This window comes from Rhodnius prolixus, unplaced genomic scaffold, assembly GCF_049639745.1.
Source record: "Rhodnius prolixus isolate KJV_2025 unplaced genomic scaffold, Rpr scaffold_5, whole genome shotgun sequence".
Lineage (NCBI taxonomy): Eukaryota > Metazoa > Arthropoda > Insecta > Hemiptera > Reduviidae > Rhodnius > Rhodnius prolixus.
The window spans coordinates 36156154-36175142 of NW_027411624.1; the positions used below are offsets into that span (position 1 = coordinate 36156154).

Here is an 18989-nt window from a genome sequence, read left to right on the forward strand (position 1 = left end):
TTTTGGGACCTTGGCGTCCCTGCGGGGTACCCTATCCTAACTTCACGAACAATACACGTTCACCAAAATCTTGCCACTATATAGGCACACACACATTCTAAGTACGTACAGTATTTTTTTGCGTTTTATTTGTTCAACTTGTGTCACGTGTAGATTTCATTGATGTCCTGAAGAAAGGAGGCCTTCTAGGAAATGGGACTGGAGGATGATATTTCTCATCCCAATCGATATAATAAACAGGCAGTGGAATTTTCCACCTTTATGGCGAGCGAGGTTAAAAGTGTTTTCGCTTACCGCTGATTAATTACTACAGGTTTAAAAGGAATGTAGAAATCAAACTGTCCGGTAGCACAGTAGTGCAAGGAATGATCGTCAAAAACTCCACGAAAAAGCTTAACGTTGAAAACACCCTAATTTGACAATTGTTTTATATTTTTCAATAAAAGATATAATTTCCAAATTTTCTTTAAAATACAGGGCAAATCCTTCTTTATAACTGTAAATTTTTTGCAACATAAATTAAATGGATTTCGAGAAATGCGTTGCTGTAAATGTTCAAAAACGGCATTTTCAGAAAATGTTCTTGTTCTTATACTTCTTTTTCTTGTTACCTTTTTCTAAACAACGTACCACCTAAACGCGCGAACGGATTTTCATGAATGAGGTGCAATTCGATTCGGAATTTTATGTAGATGTGCAGAGACATTAATAAGTGACAGAAAAGTATCCATATTTAGACAGTTCATTACTTTTTTAATATGGTTAAATCCGCTATTATAACCCATTTAATTATTTTGAAGGATCCTTCTATACTTCCAGCAAGTACGTCCTTATTTATGAGGTAATTCGCATCCATTCTATTTTGATAATAAACTTAACGAGATTTTTTAAACTAATACTTTTTTCATATAAATGTTCATCTTTGTAAAAAAGTTTTAATTTGATTGAAATTCTGTTATATTTTCCAAACACAGAACATTTCAATTCTGTATAAAAAAAATTTAAAATATGACTAGCATGTTTCTTGTTGTATTGTTGATTCAGAGTAATCTTTTTTATAAATATAAGTATGTACTTTGAAAATATATTTCATTTCTTTGAAAGAAAGGGTTAGGTTCATTAAAAAATGATTTAAACTTTCATATCAATGCTTTAGTTTTATTGCGGTCACATTTATTTAATTTTTATGAATACATAATCAATTATTCTTTTTATTTTATTTTCTAGGTTCTTAATTCAAGCTAAACTCAGTAAAAACTAATTATTTAAAGCACATAAATATTGTTGATTGTACATAATGTTTATTTTCAGATTAAATACTTCTGATACTGGAGTACTGCCTGCAAAAGTGTTCATCAATAGAAGCCCAAGTGAAGTAGACGTAAATCATCTATCATAGGAAATTTTTGTGAAGAATCAATTAATAAAACAAGTATTATGTAGTTACTGTACGTAATATGCACATTAATTGCACAATATGATGTTAGAATTTTTACTTGAAATTGCATGTTCTGTTTTTAATAACATGTTTAATTTGTTTGCAATATATAAAAACAAATAAATAAATATAAGAAAGAATCTTATTTACTCTCCTTTTCATCTCAAAAAAAAGAAAAAAAAATTTAAAAGTTCAAAAAACTTCAATAGCGAACAGACAACAGGACGAAAAATATAATTTCCAAAAATAAAAATAAACTGTTATAGATGTTTTGTTATCCTTACATTTTCGCAAATATTTCAGTGGGATCAGAAGTAAATGCTTAAAAGGCTATTTGTAACCTTTGACTTCCTTATTCCTTCCTTATTTTAAGACAAACTACTTAAAAATTGACTACTGGTCCATCTAAAAAAGTTTTCAATGAATTAAACAACTTGAAAAACTAACATTGTTGAGTGCTCGTGAACACGTTTTCTTGCAGAACAAACGTTATTTCTCATACGAAGATAAAAGGAATCCTGGAAAATGATATACCGTTTAAAAGCCCATTAGGCAAGGAAACTTTATAAAATGTGCCAGCACCTAGGTCTGATAATGATCACATAATGGCCTAATAAGTTTTCATAAAAATTTCGATTACTTTTATTTTTCCAGTATCCGGAGGAGATTGAGGCTGTTTGGAGAATGACTTATGCTTCGAAATGGTGTCAATTTTTAGAAACTTTATCTGTCTTTCTAACCGTGTCATCAGAATCGAATTCGGGCTAAAACTTTCTGAGTAATAACATTTTTATTGGAAAAGAGTAATGATTTTAGAAAACAAATTTAAAGTGACGTCACTCAAGAACAGTGGAAAGGATGAAGTTGCCAATGCATCATTGAACTCCACTTTAGATGTACTACACACAGTAGACCTATGGACAATAGTTACTGGTTCATCCTGTATATAATTTTTTCTTTTATTAATCAAGACGTAAAAACTATTGGAAAAAATGGAAATGGTCCCCTAATTTCACTGAAATGCAGCGATTTCCTACTTAATACTTAATATCACATGAATTCATTCCACCTCTGTCGTAGTTATTAATACGCTAAAGCAGAAATCTTATTCTTTTGCACAAAACTAGAGAAGATTTTTTCAATTTTCTATTAATTTTGCAATTTTAATTTGGAATATATGTAGGCTACTCTGTGTGAATGAACAATACTCCTCTGTCTTAAAAGTATGAAGGAGAACATCGCAGTCATATTGCAGATTACTTATCAAAAAAGTGCTAGATCAACCGTGTAAATAAAATGTATAAGACTAAGAAAGCTCCTTTGGAGAAATCCAATCTGGGCAACTTGTATGTCCTATAATGCATTGATTATTTTAATGTACAATCGTTCTTTCTCAATTGATTCAATTATATACTTTATGAACGAATTTCATAAAGTTTCTGTTTTATAAAAACTGAAGTGTTTCTGCTACGGATAGAAATGTAAGTATTAGTAATATGCAAACAGAAAGCCATTCACAAAGCTTGAATATACCAGCATATTGCATGTTCTACGCTGATTAAAAGTTTTCCTTTAAAGGTTTTACTAATTTACCATTTTTTAAATTATTTGAATCACATATTCATTAATATTTCACTTAACAATAATTAAGTTGCAGTGAAAATGCTACAATGTCCTTGTTTTAAACTTAAATTCTCGCGCCTCTCTCGTATAAAATACCAACTTTTCAGTTCTAAAATATTACGCGCAAAGAATTAAAAGAAAAATATATTTATTTTTAATATGTAATAGATTTCAATTATTTTTATTCATAATTTTCACATACATACACTGGGCCAAAAAAGTCTGTGAACACTAACCTAAATTTTATTACTTTTATTATTATCTTATTAGAAACTTCTTTTATTTTCAAATGAAATATACTATTCGATAGACAGAAACCAGAGTTTTTCATTTTATATTCAATCTTTTATTTTTGTTCAGCAGGAATATCACAATTAAATGTTTAACAAAACAACACCCCAAACGAATGCAAAAAAAGTCTGTGAACAGCTGTATAAATATGTAAAAACATTAAGATAACAAACAGAAAAACGATTGAATAAAGTTTCAAAGTTCTCTATTGTATTGTAGAAACCACAACAGTCAGTTTTGTGAATAAATAATCTAATTAGTACATATTTAACCACTAATATGGAAGTTCCCAGACCAATTCGAGAACTTATTGTGACGTTGCGAAATGAAAGAAAAAGTATTCGAGAAATAGGGAAGATAGTTCAAAAAAACCCTTCAACGGTGCATAATATAATTAAAAAGTACGGAAATGTGATTAGTAGGCCACGCAGTGGACGGCCACCAAAACTTAATTCCTTTCATAAACTGCAAATTCTGAAGTCTGTTCGAGAAGAACCCAGGACAAGCGCTCAAAAAATCAGTCAAGAATTATCAAGTGGTTATGTGTAAGCGTAACACCACAGACAATTAGAAATAAATTACATGAATACGATTATTGCGGTCGAGTCCCGAGGAAAAAACCTTTAATCAATAAAATAAATAGTAACCGCCGATTGGATTTCGCGAAAGAATATGTTTCTAAGCTTTCTAGTTTCTGGGAAACCGTAATCTTTTCAGATGAGTCGAAATTCAATGTATGTGGGTCTGATTGACGACAAAAAGTGTGGCAAAAAAGAAATGAAGCTATGAAAATGAAAAATATGAAGCCTACTTTTAAGCATGGGGGAGGCAACATTCTGGTGTGGGGTGCATGAGTGCTAAAGGAGTGGGCAAGTTAGATCTAATTAATGGTATGATGGACCAATATGTGTATGTGGATATATTAAGACGCAATTTAAAAGAAAATTCAAAAAAATTAGGGTTGGAGGGAACGTTTGTCTTCCAACAAGACAATGACCCGAAACATACCGCACTAAAAACTCGGGAATGGCTTTTAAATAATACACTCTGGCGCCTAAACACCCCTCCACAATTGCCAGACCTTAACCCAATAGAACATTTGTGGGATGAAATCAGCCGCGAAATAAATAAACGAGGAATAAGAAACCGTGAACAATTAAAAAACGCTATTTTAGAAGAGTGGGATAAAATTCCAACATTGACGACCACAAAATTATTAGGATCGATGAAAGCTCGCTTGTTGGAAGTGATTAGGAACATAGGAGGTCCTACAAGTTTTTAAAATTTATAATTCACGTACAATGTGTAAGAATGATTTATTTCTGCAAAGTGTTCACAGACTTTTTTTGCATTCGTTTGGGGTGTTGTTTTGTTAAACATTTAATTGTGATATTCCTGTTGAACAAAAATAAAAGATTGAATATAAAATGAAAAATTCTGGTTTCTCTCTATCGAATAGTATATTTCATTTGAAAATAAAAGAAGTTTCTAATAAGATAATAATAAAAGTAATAAAATTTAGGTTAGTGTTCACAGACTTTTTTGGCCCAGTGTATGTACATATGTTTGACAATTTGTTAATATTTTGGATAACACCACGTAACCTCCCTTATTCAGTGTGTTCGGCCCGAGGAGAGCTGTGAAGTTGATATCCAAACCATCATCTGGTTATTCTTCGTGTACATGAAATTGACTACTATTATTACATTAACAGTATAACTGAGTATAACGAAACTTTGGTATATATACATGATGGTGATTTCGGCAATTCAGATGAAAATTAAATGGCTTCATAGATAGGACTGATAAGAAGTTACTAGCTCTGTGTTTTGCTGGTAATGTACTATTTCCTAACAAGAATGAAGAGGGTAGTAGTGCCTAATGCAGGAGTAGAATGAGAAGTACTTGCTGGAGCGTGTGAACAAGACCTTTCCTTCTGTATCGGCTTCATAAGGTATTTTGCTTATCTTTATCACTTGGCCCTTTAATTTTTCACCTTTACGTACTTTAATATCCACCAAGCACTCGTTACAATTCAATTACTTTTTCTTGCCTATAATAATTAAAAGGTGTTACGATCAAGTAGAATGTTATTCAGTTTTAATCGGATACATTTGTTTTCGATAAATGTTTTGACGAATCGTCAAGTTTCGTGAGTAATGAAAAGCAATTACGGAAAATTCAGATATTTATATTTAGTTACTTTTGGCCATCTAACTACAAATTTACTGAATCTGATTTTTCGTATTTTCTCTTGAACAGCATTTACGATTTCCTGTAAACAACGTACTTTCATTATGTTATTATGATTATTATGTATTGAAACATTTCTCTCAAAAAATTGATAAAAACTAAAAACTGTCTGTAATAAATAAAAGACTGGTATGGAGCAATCTGTACTTTTACAGAAATCATGGGTACTTACTGCCTTTACAATTGTCATCAAATTCAGTCTCCCTAATCAAATATCTTTAGGACAATAGTAAATGCTCTTCGGTTCGCATTGATCTTGCCATTCATATTGACCTCAAAATCTTTTATCCTCCATCTAGCAAAATCCTTTTCCCCGATTTTTTATTATTATTTTGAGGAAGCTCTTACACGTCTCTTAAAATACTTATAATACTTAACATGTATAATATTGAAGAATTACTTCATTATTACGTTTAAGGAAAAGTTTATATATAAAGAAAATTACAATACGTATGTTGTGACGAGAATTCGTGAATGCTCTCAACAGAATTTGTTAGTGTAGCTCATTAATGCATCGAGTAAACTTCGTAATGAATGTTATTTTCGAAGTTTGATTAAGTGTTTAGATTGTGTAGGCCTTTAATCGATCTTGTAGGTTACACCGAGTATTTTTTTTTTTAGTTTTATTTCCGCTTAAAGTTGATTAAACATTTTTTACATATCATTAAATAATTGGGCAACTTATTCGGTGTAGCGAACCCTTAGTGTCAAATTTCTACCTATTTTCACCATTTCAATTCTACCTATCTATTTTCAGACAGCAATGATTTTTTAATATTTTTGAGCTGTTATGTGCAAATTTTATTTCTATAATAATTTTTTGTCAGTATTGTAGTGAAGTTCAGAGTTTGGTAAAACGTAATCGCGATTCACGACTAAATTAGTCACAAACAGATAAACGTCCAATGAAAAGATTTAGGTTTTTAAAAAAAGATCAGTTCTTTAGTTTAATCGTAGCCTTTATTTAATTTTCATAATATACATTAATTGTTAAATAATCACGAGATGTTTTTCTCGTGATTCTTAATACTAAGTAAAACTCAGTACACATTTTAATTACAATAAATAATGTTGATTTTCAGGATTAAATACTGGGGTTTTGAGAGTACTGCCTGAAAAACTGTCCATCAATGGAAGCCCAAGTGAAAAAGACGTAAAACATCAATCCAGCGTGAATATTCCACCAAATTTGGATAGGAATCTATTTAACCCTCAAACCACAAGTTGCGGGTCGGATCCGACCCGAGGCGAAAACATATTTCCATTGTTCCCCCCACAATTAACTTTTAGCGATTAGACTCGGTATACCCTTTCTGTGAGTCCTTAGGAAGAGGCCACACTGTTTCCGCCGATTCGGTAAGGGTCTCTCCGCTCTCTAGGTTTGTATTTCTTTCAGTAAGTCAGATTCTGGGTCGGATCCGACCCGACCTTGGTATTAACGTTATACGTTTTGTCCTGCACAAGTGGAACAAAAATGAAGAAAGTTACTCTGGAGATGCACGTTCGACGTTTCTCAAGAATCTTGCGTTTGCCTTGACGCTTCCTCTTGTAGGAAAAAGACTGAAAAACAAGCGTTTTCCAAAGGAATTACTCCTTACGATTGGAAAATATGTCCTACTTGTTCCCACTGATAATGGCGAACAATCAAATGATTTTTTTCCTTAACAATGCGATAATTTTGTTACCACACCACTATTTTACTTTAATTTTCATTCAACCTTTTTGTAAACTGTTTTGTTTTTATTGAAACAAAGTTCCTTTTTCAATTTAATTTCTTCACTTATTAGTCCATTCTAAATAGACTAATGCCATAAAATCATACAATTTATTAAAAAATTTATACATTTTATATAGAAATAAATGTGTTATTTTGAGTTATATTTGAGTTTTTCACTGTAAGCAAGAAAATATAGTATCGGGTCGGATCCGACCCTACCTTGGTGTTCGTGTCGGGAAAATTCATCTTGTGGTTTGAGGGTTAAAAAAGGTATGTAGTTATTATACGTAATATTCATGATTTTATCACTATTAGCTTATTTGCCTTTGGGCTAGCAAAAGCTAAAATTTTGTTTATTGCATGTTTAAAAAAATATAAGTTTGTTTCTGATTAAAAAAAGTCTTAAAAAATTATGTTATTTATTTTTCAATTTAATCTGTTAATTATTATGAAAAAGTAAAAATAAAACGAAAAAATGAATAATACTTTATTAATATTTCAAAATGACAAAAAGAAAAGTTGATGTTTAATTTAAATATATAACATTAAACGTACATGTGAATGCATGATTTTTAATCAAATGAAACTCTTATACAGCCAGATTAAACTTTTTTTCAATAATAATAATTTCTTTATTGAATTCTAACTTTTTGTTAACTTAAATTTCGTGGAAAAAGTTATTTTATTTAAAAAATGGTATTAATAAATGATATTTATTTAAGAATTTAAAAAAATGGTATTTTTCTTAAGACAAATAAACCTAATTGACAATAAAATAATGCAATTATGAAGATTTAAATTGATTTTATTGGTATAAAAAAAGTAAATTCTTAAAATTCTGTTTATTAAAACATGTCAACTCTAGGTTTATTTCGTCCCAGTTCATTTATTTTGTTACAGAAGTATGTGATACTTCGTTACTAAGTCGTACCTTTTTCTGGAATAAACGCATTGTGAATATTATAAAATTTTATTTTAAGCAAGTGAAGAGAATATTTTCCAAATATTTTTTTGAAAAAAGGTTTAGTTTAACTGATAAATTCTGCGTTTTAAATGAAGTACTAATGTATTGTGATTCAAATTCGTATTACTCCTACTTATGTTTAATGTAATATTTTTTTCAGTTCATGCAGTGCTACCATCAATGGGCTTGTCAACTTGCAGTCCCGTTAAGCTCAGCTTTTACCTGAGATGAACTTTTAAGGGTCCTTCTGTACTTACCGTTCATTATTTTTGGTGACTGAATCATAGTTTCAACAGGATGAAAAATTAATGCCAGTTTCAGTCATAATAAACTTCCAGCAGCATCTTCCAGAGTCCTTCTGTACTTCCAGCAGCACGACCATTATTAATATGAAGTTATTCGCATCCAGGTGAGTCTTATCTTATTATTTATTATGTTGAGGGTGATACAACAAGAACCAAAACTTTTTTTTCATACAAATTATTCTTTTTTTTCTTTTCTATTTGAAAGAAGTTTTAATTTTTGTGATTGGAGGTAGCAGTAATTTAATTGAAAAATTCAACATCAAGCATGCATGTGTATTCTGCATCAATTTCCAAACATATAAAACTATTTTTATTCGAGCTTATAATCTTTTAACTCATTTTCATACAAATAATTTCATAATAATAATGCTGGTAGATTGTGAGTTATATTTTTCCAGTCAAATTACTTTTTTTCCTAAGAAATAAATGTGTATTTTAGAAATATTTTTCATTATCATTGAATGAAAATGTTTAGGATTAAAAAAAAAAAATCATTCTTGAGTTCAATTACAGTCTTCTTTATTTAATCTTTATAATATACATAAATTGTTATAGATGTTTTACTTCAAACCAACCCTATCAAACGATGAGTTGAAGTGGCTTTTTCCTGTCTATCGCCGCCAATATCTTTTGGCTTCTTTCCTTTTTCAAGTCATCCAGTCTCAAAGGCCTTCCTATATTTTTCAACTCCTTAAGTTTAAATCCTCCATCCATTCCCGTAACACTAGATCTCGCTCATCTGATCTCTATATTCCCTCTCACCGTACCTCATCCTTTGACAAGTCCTTCCTAATACGTGCTACCTCTCTCTGGAACTCCTTGCCTTCATCTGTCCGCCATGCTCCTACCCTATCCATCTTTAAATCCCGTCTATTCAGTTATCTCCTTTCTATTCAGCTTCCTCCGAAATTCTAATTGTTTTAATTTATTTCCTTAATTTCTGCTGTTTTATTATTTTATTTTTACTTTCATTTTCACTTATTATATTTTCACTTTTGTGAATACTTATTTATTTATTTATTTTCTGTTTAATCACAGGCCAAACTGTTAAGGCCTCTATTTGTTCCTGTATTTATTCTTAGGGGACAATTGTCCCAGAATAATAAATTTCTTTTCTATTTCTATTTCTATCTGTACGATATACTAGTGGCTGAGAAATAGTTAAGTAAGTAAGAACATTCACTATTCTTGGCCAAAGTAAATGTAGTTTCCTATTTTAAATTACATTTTCTTTACTGGTAGTTCCAAAGCAGGCCAACCCTGCTTCTGTTCTGATAATCTGTTCAAGAAATAATTTATTTTGGATCTTAATGATCCAAAATAAATCGTAAGTTCAAGATTGTAAGGCTTACAATCGTAAGTTCCACAATTATTAATGGACCGTAGCATTTTGAGTTGGTTACTAAGAACTATTTAAATAGAAGCCTCCTCTCAGAAAGTACAAGGTTCATTAGTTCAAAGATTAGAAGTGGCATTCTAAGGTTAAACTAGGTACCTTTTAAATTAGGTACAAATAATCTATACTCCCTTTGTCATTTAAATGACGTAGGATGGTTGCATCACTTCTTAGTTGCATGTACGCGCTATGGTGATATTAAAAGTAAATAGTTTAATAAAAAAAAAATTTATTGGTTGAAGAAATGATAAATCTTGTCAATGGAGCTGACTAGATCGCGTTGATAAATTATTGTAGAGGCTTACCAGCTTCGAGAGAAGTTGTTAAATGTGCTCGTATAATGACTAATTTGTCTGCTATACATTATATTAGACTGATGTAAAACGAGCAGGCAACATTTCAGAGTCTAAATTGCATAAAAAAGGTTTACAACAATCAATTAAAAACCTGTTTATTTATCCGTGTGGTTTTTATAACAGAGCTCAATTTTTTCTAGATCCAGTTCTCTTCGCTGATTCGAAGTTACCATGGTGATCATTTATCACAGGACGTCTCACATGAGTTGAAGTAATTCGCACCCCTTACTGCGTTATATTCAATTAAGGAAACTATTATTACGTTATCTTATGGACCTGTTTTTCAGGTAAATTTATCTATTATTTAATTTTGGCTACACTCGACACTTACATACGACTACCTTACACTCACATTTAACGATGCTGGCGACTCTCTAGACATCTATATAGGAATACATTGCACTTACAATTAACCATGCTGGTGACTCTCAGGACTTATATAGGACCGCCTTGCACTCACATTTAACCATGTGGTGACTCTCTAGAGCTACATAGAACTACCTTACACTCACATACTTAACCATACTGGTGACTCTCTAGACCTATATAGAGACTAACTTACACTTATCTTTTACCATGACGAGACTCACAAGACTTATATAGGATTGCTGTACAATCACAATTAACCATGATAATGACTCTCAAGACCTAAATAGAATTACGTTTGACTTACATTTAATCATGCTGGTAAGATATATAAATCTACGTTATACTTACCATTTAAATTATTTTTCATCGTGTCAAATGTAACCTATTTATGTATTGGCCCACATTTTTATTAATTTATCTACTATACACCACTTTAAGTATCAATTAATAACTTATTGTCTACCTTTGCGAATTAAATATATTATAAACACAATGCAAAAAACAAACAATATATATTCAGATGAATATATATTTATATATTTTGTAATTCAGTTCCCAGTCTCTACCAAGGTTAAGTGTGTGTAAGGCAGCCCTATAAAGGTCTCGACAGTCATCAGCAATACCAGAATGTGTGTTTAAGGTAAACCTATCTAGGTCTCGAGAATCACCAGCTTGGTTAAATGGAAGTGCAAGGTAATAATAAGTAAGACATGAGTCACCAGCATGGTGAAATATGTGTGCGAGTTAAGAATATATAAGTCATGAGAGTCACCAGCATGGTAAAATGTGTGTGCGAGTTAGGAATATATAAGTCATGAGAGTCACTAGCATGGTAAAATGTGTGTGCGAATAAGGAATATATGTCATGAGAGTCATCAGCATGGTAAAATGTGTGTGCGAGTTAGGAATATATAAGTCATGAGAGTCACTAGCATGGTGAAATATGTGTGCGAGTTAGGAATATATAAGTCATGAGAGTCACCAGCATGGTAAAATGTGTGTGCGAGTTAGGAATATATGTCATGAGAGTCACCAGCATGGTATAATGTGTGTGCGAATTAGGAATATATGTCATGAGAGTCACCAGCATGGTAAAATGTGTGTGCGAGTTAGGAATATATAAGTCATGAGAGTCACCAGTATGGTTAAATCTGAGGAAGTCATGAGAGCCGTTAGCATTAGATATGAGTGCAAGGTCGTACATATGTCATGTGAGTCGTTAGCATGGTTAGATATGAATGCAAGGTCGTGTATATGTCATGAGAGTGGTTGGCATGGTTAAATATGAAGAAGTCATGAGAGTGGTTAGCATGGTTAAATGTTTGAAAGTCATGAGAGTGGTTAGCATGGTTAGATATGAGTGCAAGGTCGTATATATGTCATGAGAGTGGTTGACATGGTTAAATGTGTGGATAGATGTCATGAGAGTGGTTAGCATGGTAAAATGCGTGGAAGTCATGAGAGTCTTAAGCATGGTAAAACAGGGCATGGGAGCGATCTAGCGGCAGTTTGCTGAATGTTTTGTGGTTGTCATGGTGATGGGACGCGTTGCTATGGTGATATGATTTCCAGAGGGTATATAAGAAAGTTCGTCGCGGGGGTGGGGCAGGGTGGGGAGAATAGTTGCTTTCTGACCGTCGAAGCGACAACATCTTCATAACCATTACACTTAACCATCATGATTCTTTGGGAGAGAGGTGTCGACAAGAATATCGATGTTTTTGGAGTGTACGAGCGAGAAGCGATATACCCCCCTGCATCACTCAAGTCGTACTGAAGAAAATTTGTGTATGTTTACGTTTATATACTACAGGTAACAGCTGTGCTATCTGGTGGTCATTTTTAGAACTACTAACTGTCAAAGTTGTTTACATATGTAAACAAACTACCAAACTTACCTGTTTAGTGGCGCCCGTCCTAGCGGATTTTTTTAGAACTAATTTTTTATTAACTTTTTTGATGTTTTGCGTACTCTTACGCATTTTTTTAGTACTAATTTTTAATTTTTTATCTTTTTCGATATTTAGCGTCCTCTGCCGGATTTTTCTTGAACTAATTTTTTATTTTTGATGTTTTTTGTTCCATTTTGTTCTTGTTTTTAGTTTTTAACTTTTTTAAGCACTTCTTTTTGCTTTTTTAGTAATTTTTCTTTGTACAATATTAGAATATAAATATTAAGTCTATGTAAAAAATAGGTATACAAATAAATAGATTTTTTTTTAAATTAAAGTGTTTTCTTTATTCTCAACCAAGATGTACATTATCTTTACAAAAGTAAAAGTTTCATATAATTAATTATATTGTGACATAAACTTACATATTATACAACTAAATAATACATTTTTTAGTAGCTGATTCATAAGTTTTTTTATATTTCCGTTCGGAAGATGTCATCTCCATGTCTTTTTCATTTTAACTTCATTTGATGAACAGTTTTGCAGGAAGTACTCCCAGTAATGGCTGTTTCAATCTGAAAAGCATCATTATTGAATGAAATAAAGTGTTTATAACAGTTAATCTTGAATTATAAAGCATTCTACCTAAAGATACTACAATTAAAACTCTACCATTATTGAAGAGAAACGTTTATCTTACAGGAATTAAAAAAATGAATTAAATGATAAAAAATAAAAGTTTAAGTTTAAATCTTGTAAACAGCTATGATCAGTTTTTTAGAATGAACACGTCGCATTGTAAAAATGGTAAATTTAGTAAAAAAAGTATATTATTTGAACTTGACCTACTCCTACGATGTAATTTTAGTTTTTTACTAAACTTGTATTATATAATTACCACTTTTCTAACAAATTAAATACTTACAACAAAATTAATATTCAGAGAAAAATAGGTTTCATTTCAAAATAATAGTTTTATTAGTTAATTTTAGAAAATGCCACAGCCTACGAATTTAAGTCTAACGTTGAATACTTCAATCAAATTTTTTTCTTTTCTCCAACCAAAATTAGAACTACCAAGGTTAAATGTCAATGGGTTAACTCGTTTATAACACAAATTTTAATTTTGAAACACTCTAATGCTACCTATCTTGACTAAAATTGAATCTTTTTCCATGAAATTTAAGTAAAAAAGTATGGTTCAATTAAAAAAAATAATATTTTTGAAAAAAGTTTAATTTGGGTGAATAATTTTGCTCAATGATTAAAGATACAGGACTGATATTACATTTAAATAAATCTTTAAGAACTACACCACTTTTTGATTAATATAAATGAATTCTTTCAGAATAAAAATACCGTCATTTTTATATGGTTTAAACATTACCTTTTTCTAACAAGATTGTAATTTTTCGAAGAAAATATATTTTTAAATAATAGATCAGATACAGCGAGATTAATTTCAAAAAGGTTAACCTGGCTAAAGAATGCAGTTATAATGAAAATGCTACAGAATTCGCCAATTTTTCAAATCAAATTTTACACAAATTAAAACATTACTTACTCCGATTAAAAGGGAAAGATTATTTATGAGAAAGGAGCTTTTAGTTTATGTTGCTATACTGATATGTATGAAATAATAGATAAGATTACCTGAAGAAGTCCCACATAGGCTGAGTGGCAAGTGGATTGTTAACCTTGACTTCTTTATACCCCAGAATAGAATTGATGAGAATCACCTAATAACGGCGTGCTGCTGGATGTAAAGAAGGGTCCACAGAGGTAATCATTTCCACAAGAAAGCTAAGCATTTCTGGTAAACGTTTTGGAAAACACTGGATAAAAATAGAACGCTTCTGATTACAGATTATAGACTCTGCTCGGCCATCCCTACTCATCTATCGCACGGCTTTGTTTCATCAGTTTCATTTCTTTGTCGACACTCATATATATAACTAATTAAACCAACATTGGGCTTCGAGTTTATCTTTAGACATAACTTGAGGATTTTTCGCTGATGGCTAAGCCATATGATGACCTAGGTACACTTGGACATATCGGACCCAAAGACATTTCCATACAGTTTTATTTTATATATTTTTTAGTTTAATGGGTCAAATTTCACTGTTGTATACATTTGTATTTAAACAGTTATTAATAAATAACTAAACCAACATCCCAAACAAAATCTCAAAACTTTCATGTGACCTTCCTCACTCAGACAACATTCATGTCTTCATGAAAATAAAAACTGTAAATAATAACATGACAAATGAAGTTTGACCTATAAAATTTTAAAGTTGGAGTTGAACTTTTCTTATGAGAAGGGTGCGAATTAATGCAAAATCAGAATTACAATGATTTCATTTATACTAAGAAATAATTATTTTTAAATTAAATAATGATAAATAAGTGATTCAAATAATAAGTACGTAAATAAGTAAAATCTTGATAAGGTAATTTTATGATAATCAAAAAACAAGCTAGCTGCTAGCACATTCTTCTTTGTGTTTGAACATTTCACATTTAATCAAGAAAAAGAACTTATATTATCATATCAAAAATAACCACATCAAAGACATCGAGCATCTAACGATCGACGCAGGAATGGCAGTAAAATTACTTCATGATAAAAAAAAGTACGCGAACGACATTTAGCGGCTGAAATTATCAAAAATATAGATACTAAACTGAAGACATAGAACTAAACAAGCAATCAGGAACACTGAACCACAAAAAACCTAAATCACAAAAGAAGACAATAATCACGAATTAACAAAGCAACTCAGATCAGATTATTAAGTTAATATAGTTCACTCTATTTACAAAAAGATGGAAGACTTCATCGTCAAAAACAGATACATTGAGGTTAACAACGACCCGGCATCATATTCCAACAGCAAATCTAGTAAGCTACATATAAAAACATCCACATTATGTTTAATATTTCTAAAACCAAAACCCTGATTGTAGTAAGAGCCAAAACAACAGTTCCATTTTAAACATTACGGCAGAACAGAACCCTACTCCATACGTTCTTATCAGCAAAATGTTTAGGTGTCACAATCACAACACATCGTGTAATAATCATGTTAATATCCTTTCTAAAATATTGCAAAAACGTTGTACCACATAAAATATATTTAAAACATTCAGTATATTTCACTACATGAACAGTTCGTCGCAACAATATTTCCTTACCTTGATTTCTGTTCGCTGATGTATAATGATAACCTGCAGAGCTGATTTAAAATTGCCAAGGTCTCATAATTTTTACGTCCTTTATATTTTGAATTAAAAAAGGCATGAACATATTACCCTTCACTTCATCTTTCTTCGTTGGCTATGTGTTAAGTACTGAAGCAAGTATTTCCTAGGTAACAACTTCATCTAATGCTCTTCAGGAATAAACACTTGAAATATTTATTTGATATTCATTAGATTAGTTCTTAGAAACACCACAGAAGTTGATACTTAATACTTTATATCTCTATTCAGAACCGTTAGTTGCAAAAATTCATTTCTAATTCAATCCTCTTTATGATGGAAATCTTTACCTCCAACATTTACCCATAGTACTACGATAGCAACATTTAAAACTGAATTGTATAAATTATTTAATGCTATTAATAAGTTGAGTTAATTTTATTTATACTGATAATTTAAATTTATTTTAACAGTTACTTAACAAATCAATACTTATTTTTTTGTTGCGTAATTAAGTATTTAAGACAGTTTATCATTTTGTAAAGAAAGCCTACCATGTTAAGTGTCTTTATGTAATATATTTCTTCTTTCTGTCTCATAAAACGGATACATTGCAAATATCTGAACATTCTATTCAGATTAGTGAGCTACCAAATCAGTGATCAGTTTCACCCCACAATCCGCTTTAATTTCGTACCGTACAATTTTGTATCAATGAATGTTACTTTTGCTTGTAAGGAACAAGGGCAACCCTTATAATAATGAAATCTTGAAGGCGACGAAGCACTTCAATTAACTAATCAATTAAATTTGTGATTTACGAATCTAAACAATTAAACTTTATTGTTTATAGGAATTTTAATTATTTGAATATTTTATAACTACATACCCTGTTTAAGTACACTCTTGCATAACCCTTGCCACCTTTAGCATTAGTTGAATCTTGCGTATCCTTCCGTAAAGTAATTTATATTACAATGCCATTTTTCTCGCTCGTTTTAACCAATAACTCAACACCCACACCTTCAAAATTATCGATAATTTTAATTACAATTCTTAAATTAATAGTCTTGCAGAATCATTTTTAATTAAAAATTAATTTCTTACCGCAAAAAATCTGTGATCTGTTGTTACCTCCACCTTACGAACAGTAAGTTTTACGTAAAAATTTATATTATACTTATTTTTAAAAGCAAAAACGTTCTTAAGTATTATTATTATTATAAAACAAACCTTATTTCAAGAAAGGTTTTCCCATTAACATAATTCTTCCTTATTGCTATAGCTTTCCAAGGAAAGCTAGCAACACATGGATCACACTGGTTTGCAATCATCCCATCCACAGATCAATAGTGTAACACCAAAAGTAAGATCTTCTCTGAAACCTAAATAATTAAGAAGTCAAGATTCTCAAAAAATAAATGTTTTTTTTTTTTAATTATTCCTCCTTCCTAGGCCTTCATCAGGAGTTTCTGAAAGTGATTCTGTTGCCTTTTATTGTTAACCACTGACCACTAAACCTCTCGAAATTTCATGATGAATGATACAATAGAACCAGAGACTAACAAGAAAATCATTGATTTTTTTTAAAAGATTTTTCTGGCAACAGCAAAAATAAAAATTCAACACTGAAGAGAAGTTTGTGATAAAATCCACAGATCTTTTAAAAGCAGTGGATTATATATATTGTATCCCTCTATCCATCCAATAATAATAGAAATATTTTAATAATAATGAAACTTTTATAGTAAAGTTTTGCCATCAACAAAATTCTTCACTCCTGCGGCTTTCAAAGAAATACATGCACTTGATGAACCACACTGGAATAAAAAAACAAAAAAATAATAACAGACTGAACAGATTGCTCCTGCATAAATATTGATAAAAGTGGAAGGTTATTGCAAACATCTAAGTTTCCAAAAGTCACCACTGGAGTGCTCTGCAAACTGGAAAAAAACTCTCTTTTTTTACAATTTTATTTAAATATTTGACAAATATAATATAATACAAATTATTTGTATTCCTTAAAAATAGGTTTTTTAAAATTCTATTTAGTAACAGTATTGTGAATTTTAATTAATTCAGAGTCTAAAAGTTAAAAAGAGCTGCCCAATTTTTATGATTTTTTTTATTTAAAAAGAATAAAATGTATCTATTACAGGCCTTAATTTCCTTAAAACTACTTGATATTATTAATTTTAGAAAGTATTTAAAAGAGTATGAGAAAGCACTAATTCACAAGCTGTCAGACGCAAGGAATTCTTTTTATTTGTTTTCCTTATAATTTTGAAAATAAAAATGTACGCAGTAAAAACGGTAATGCACAATAAAATATTTTGTAATCCCGACTTTTTCAGGTGAAGAGATGTGGCTTTTGGTACAATTTTTCAAGAGAACGTAGCTCACTTTGGGAAACTGCAAAATTAGTGTAATATATCTCTCAACCCTAATTTATTGATATAGATTTTAAAAACTTTTTAGAATAAGGAAATCAATTATTAAAATCCTTCCCAGTTCTTTGAAAAAAATTAAAAATCAAACTTTGGAATGATTTAGGGTCCTACTCTGAGCATTCCCCAAAGAATACTTTAATTATCACATTATGATCAAAAGTGATGGGTTCTTGTGGTTTGTAGAACGGAGATTTCAAGTACGTATCTAACAGCAAGTATATTTTTTCAAGAAAAAAACAATTCGTCAGAAATGTCCAATTTAAATGGGTACAAATTTGTAAGTCCCTCCTTATCACTCTGTAAACTAAACAGTTAAAAGACTTAAAAATAAGTAGAGACATGACTCATTTACTTATTACCTGCAGCTAATGTGGTTTCAAATATTTTACATACTATAGATACTAACTTCTAATCTTTAGAAAATAATATAAAAATTTAGGGACAAAACCACATTTGATAGACTTAATTGCCATATTTTACTTGAAAACAACCATTATTGTATTTATTTGTTATGTAAAATATATTCCAATTTTCAAGAAGATTTGAAGAGTTTTCTTTTTTGCTCCCTCTCTATTTTCACTTTCACCTTACATTAGGAATGTCGGTAAAACCATTTAACTTGTGCTTTCTTTTTTATACTGATCCAGTTAAAGAAGAAAGGCGTATAATGTCTTTCTCTGAGATCTGAAGAACGATATGATTTACCTACCTACCATGAATGA

The 18989-nt window shown here is 30.6% G+C and overlaps 2 long non-coding RNA genes across 4 annotated transcripts; one reads left to right on the forward strand and one right to left on the reverse strand.

Moving 5' to 3' along the window:
* The first annotated feature begins 4802 nt into the window (after nucleotides 1-4802).
* On the forward strand, nucleotides 4803-12896 carry LOC141457752 (uncharacterized). 3 transcript variants are annotated; one of them, XR_012460520.1, is made up of 5 exons: nucleotides 4805-5306; nucleotides 6688-7592; nucleotides 8447-8695; nucleotides 10484-10630; nucleotides 11265-12803. It is a non-coding gene; the product is annotated as an uncharacterized lncRNA (long non-coding RNA). The 3 variants fall into 3 exon arrangements; XR_012460519.1 differs by having other exon boundaries at nucleotides 4803-5306; nucleotides 10484-12803; XR_012460521.1 differs by having other exon boundaries at nucleotides 4810-5306; nucleotides 6688-6776; nucleotides 10484-12896.
* Nucleotides 12897-12924: 28 nt separating this feature from the next.
* Nucleotides 12925-17696, reverse strand: LOC141457751 (uncharacterized). Its single transcript, XR_012460518.1, has 4 exons — nucleotides 17048-17696; nucleotides 16922-16954; nucleotides 16704-16837; nucleotides 12925-16020 (listed from the first exon to the last, which is right to left on the reverse strand). It is a non-coding gene; the product is annotated as an uncharacterized lncRNA (long non-coding RNA).
* Nucleotides 17697-18989: the final 1293 nt, after the last annotated feature.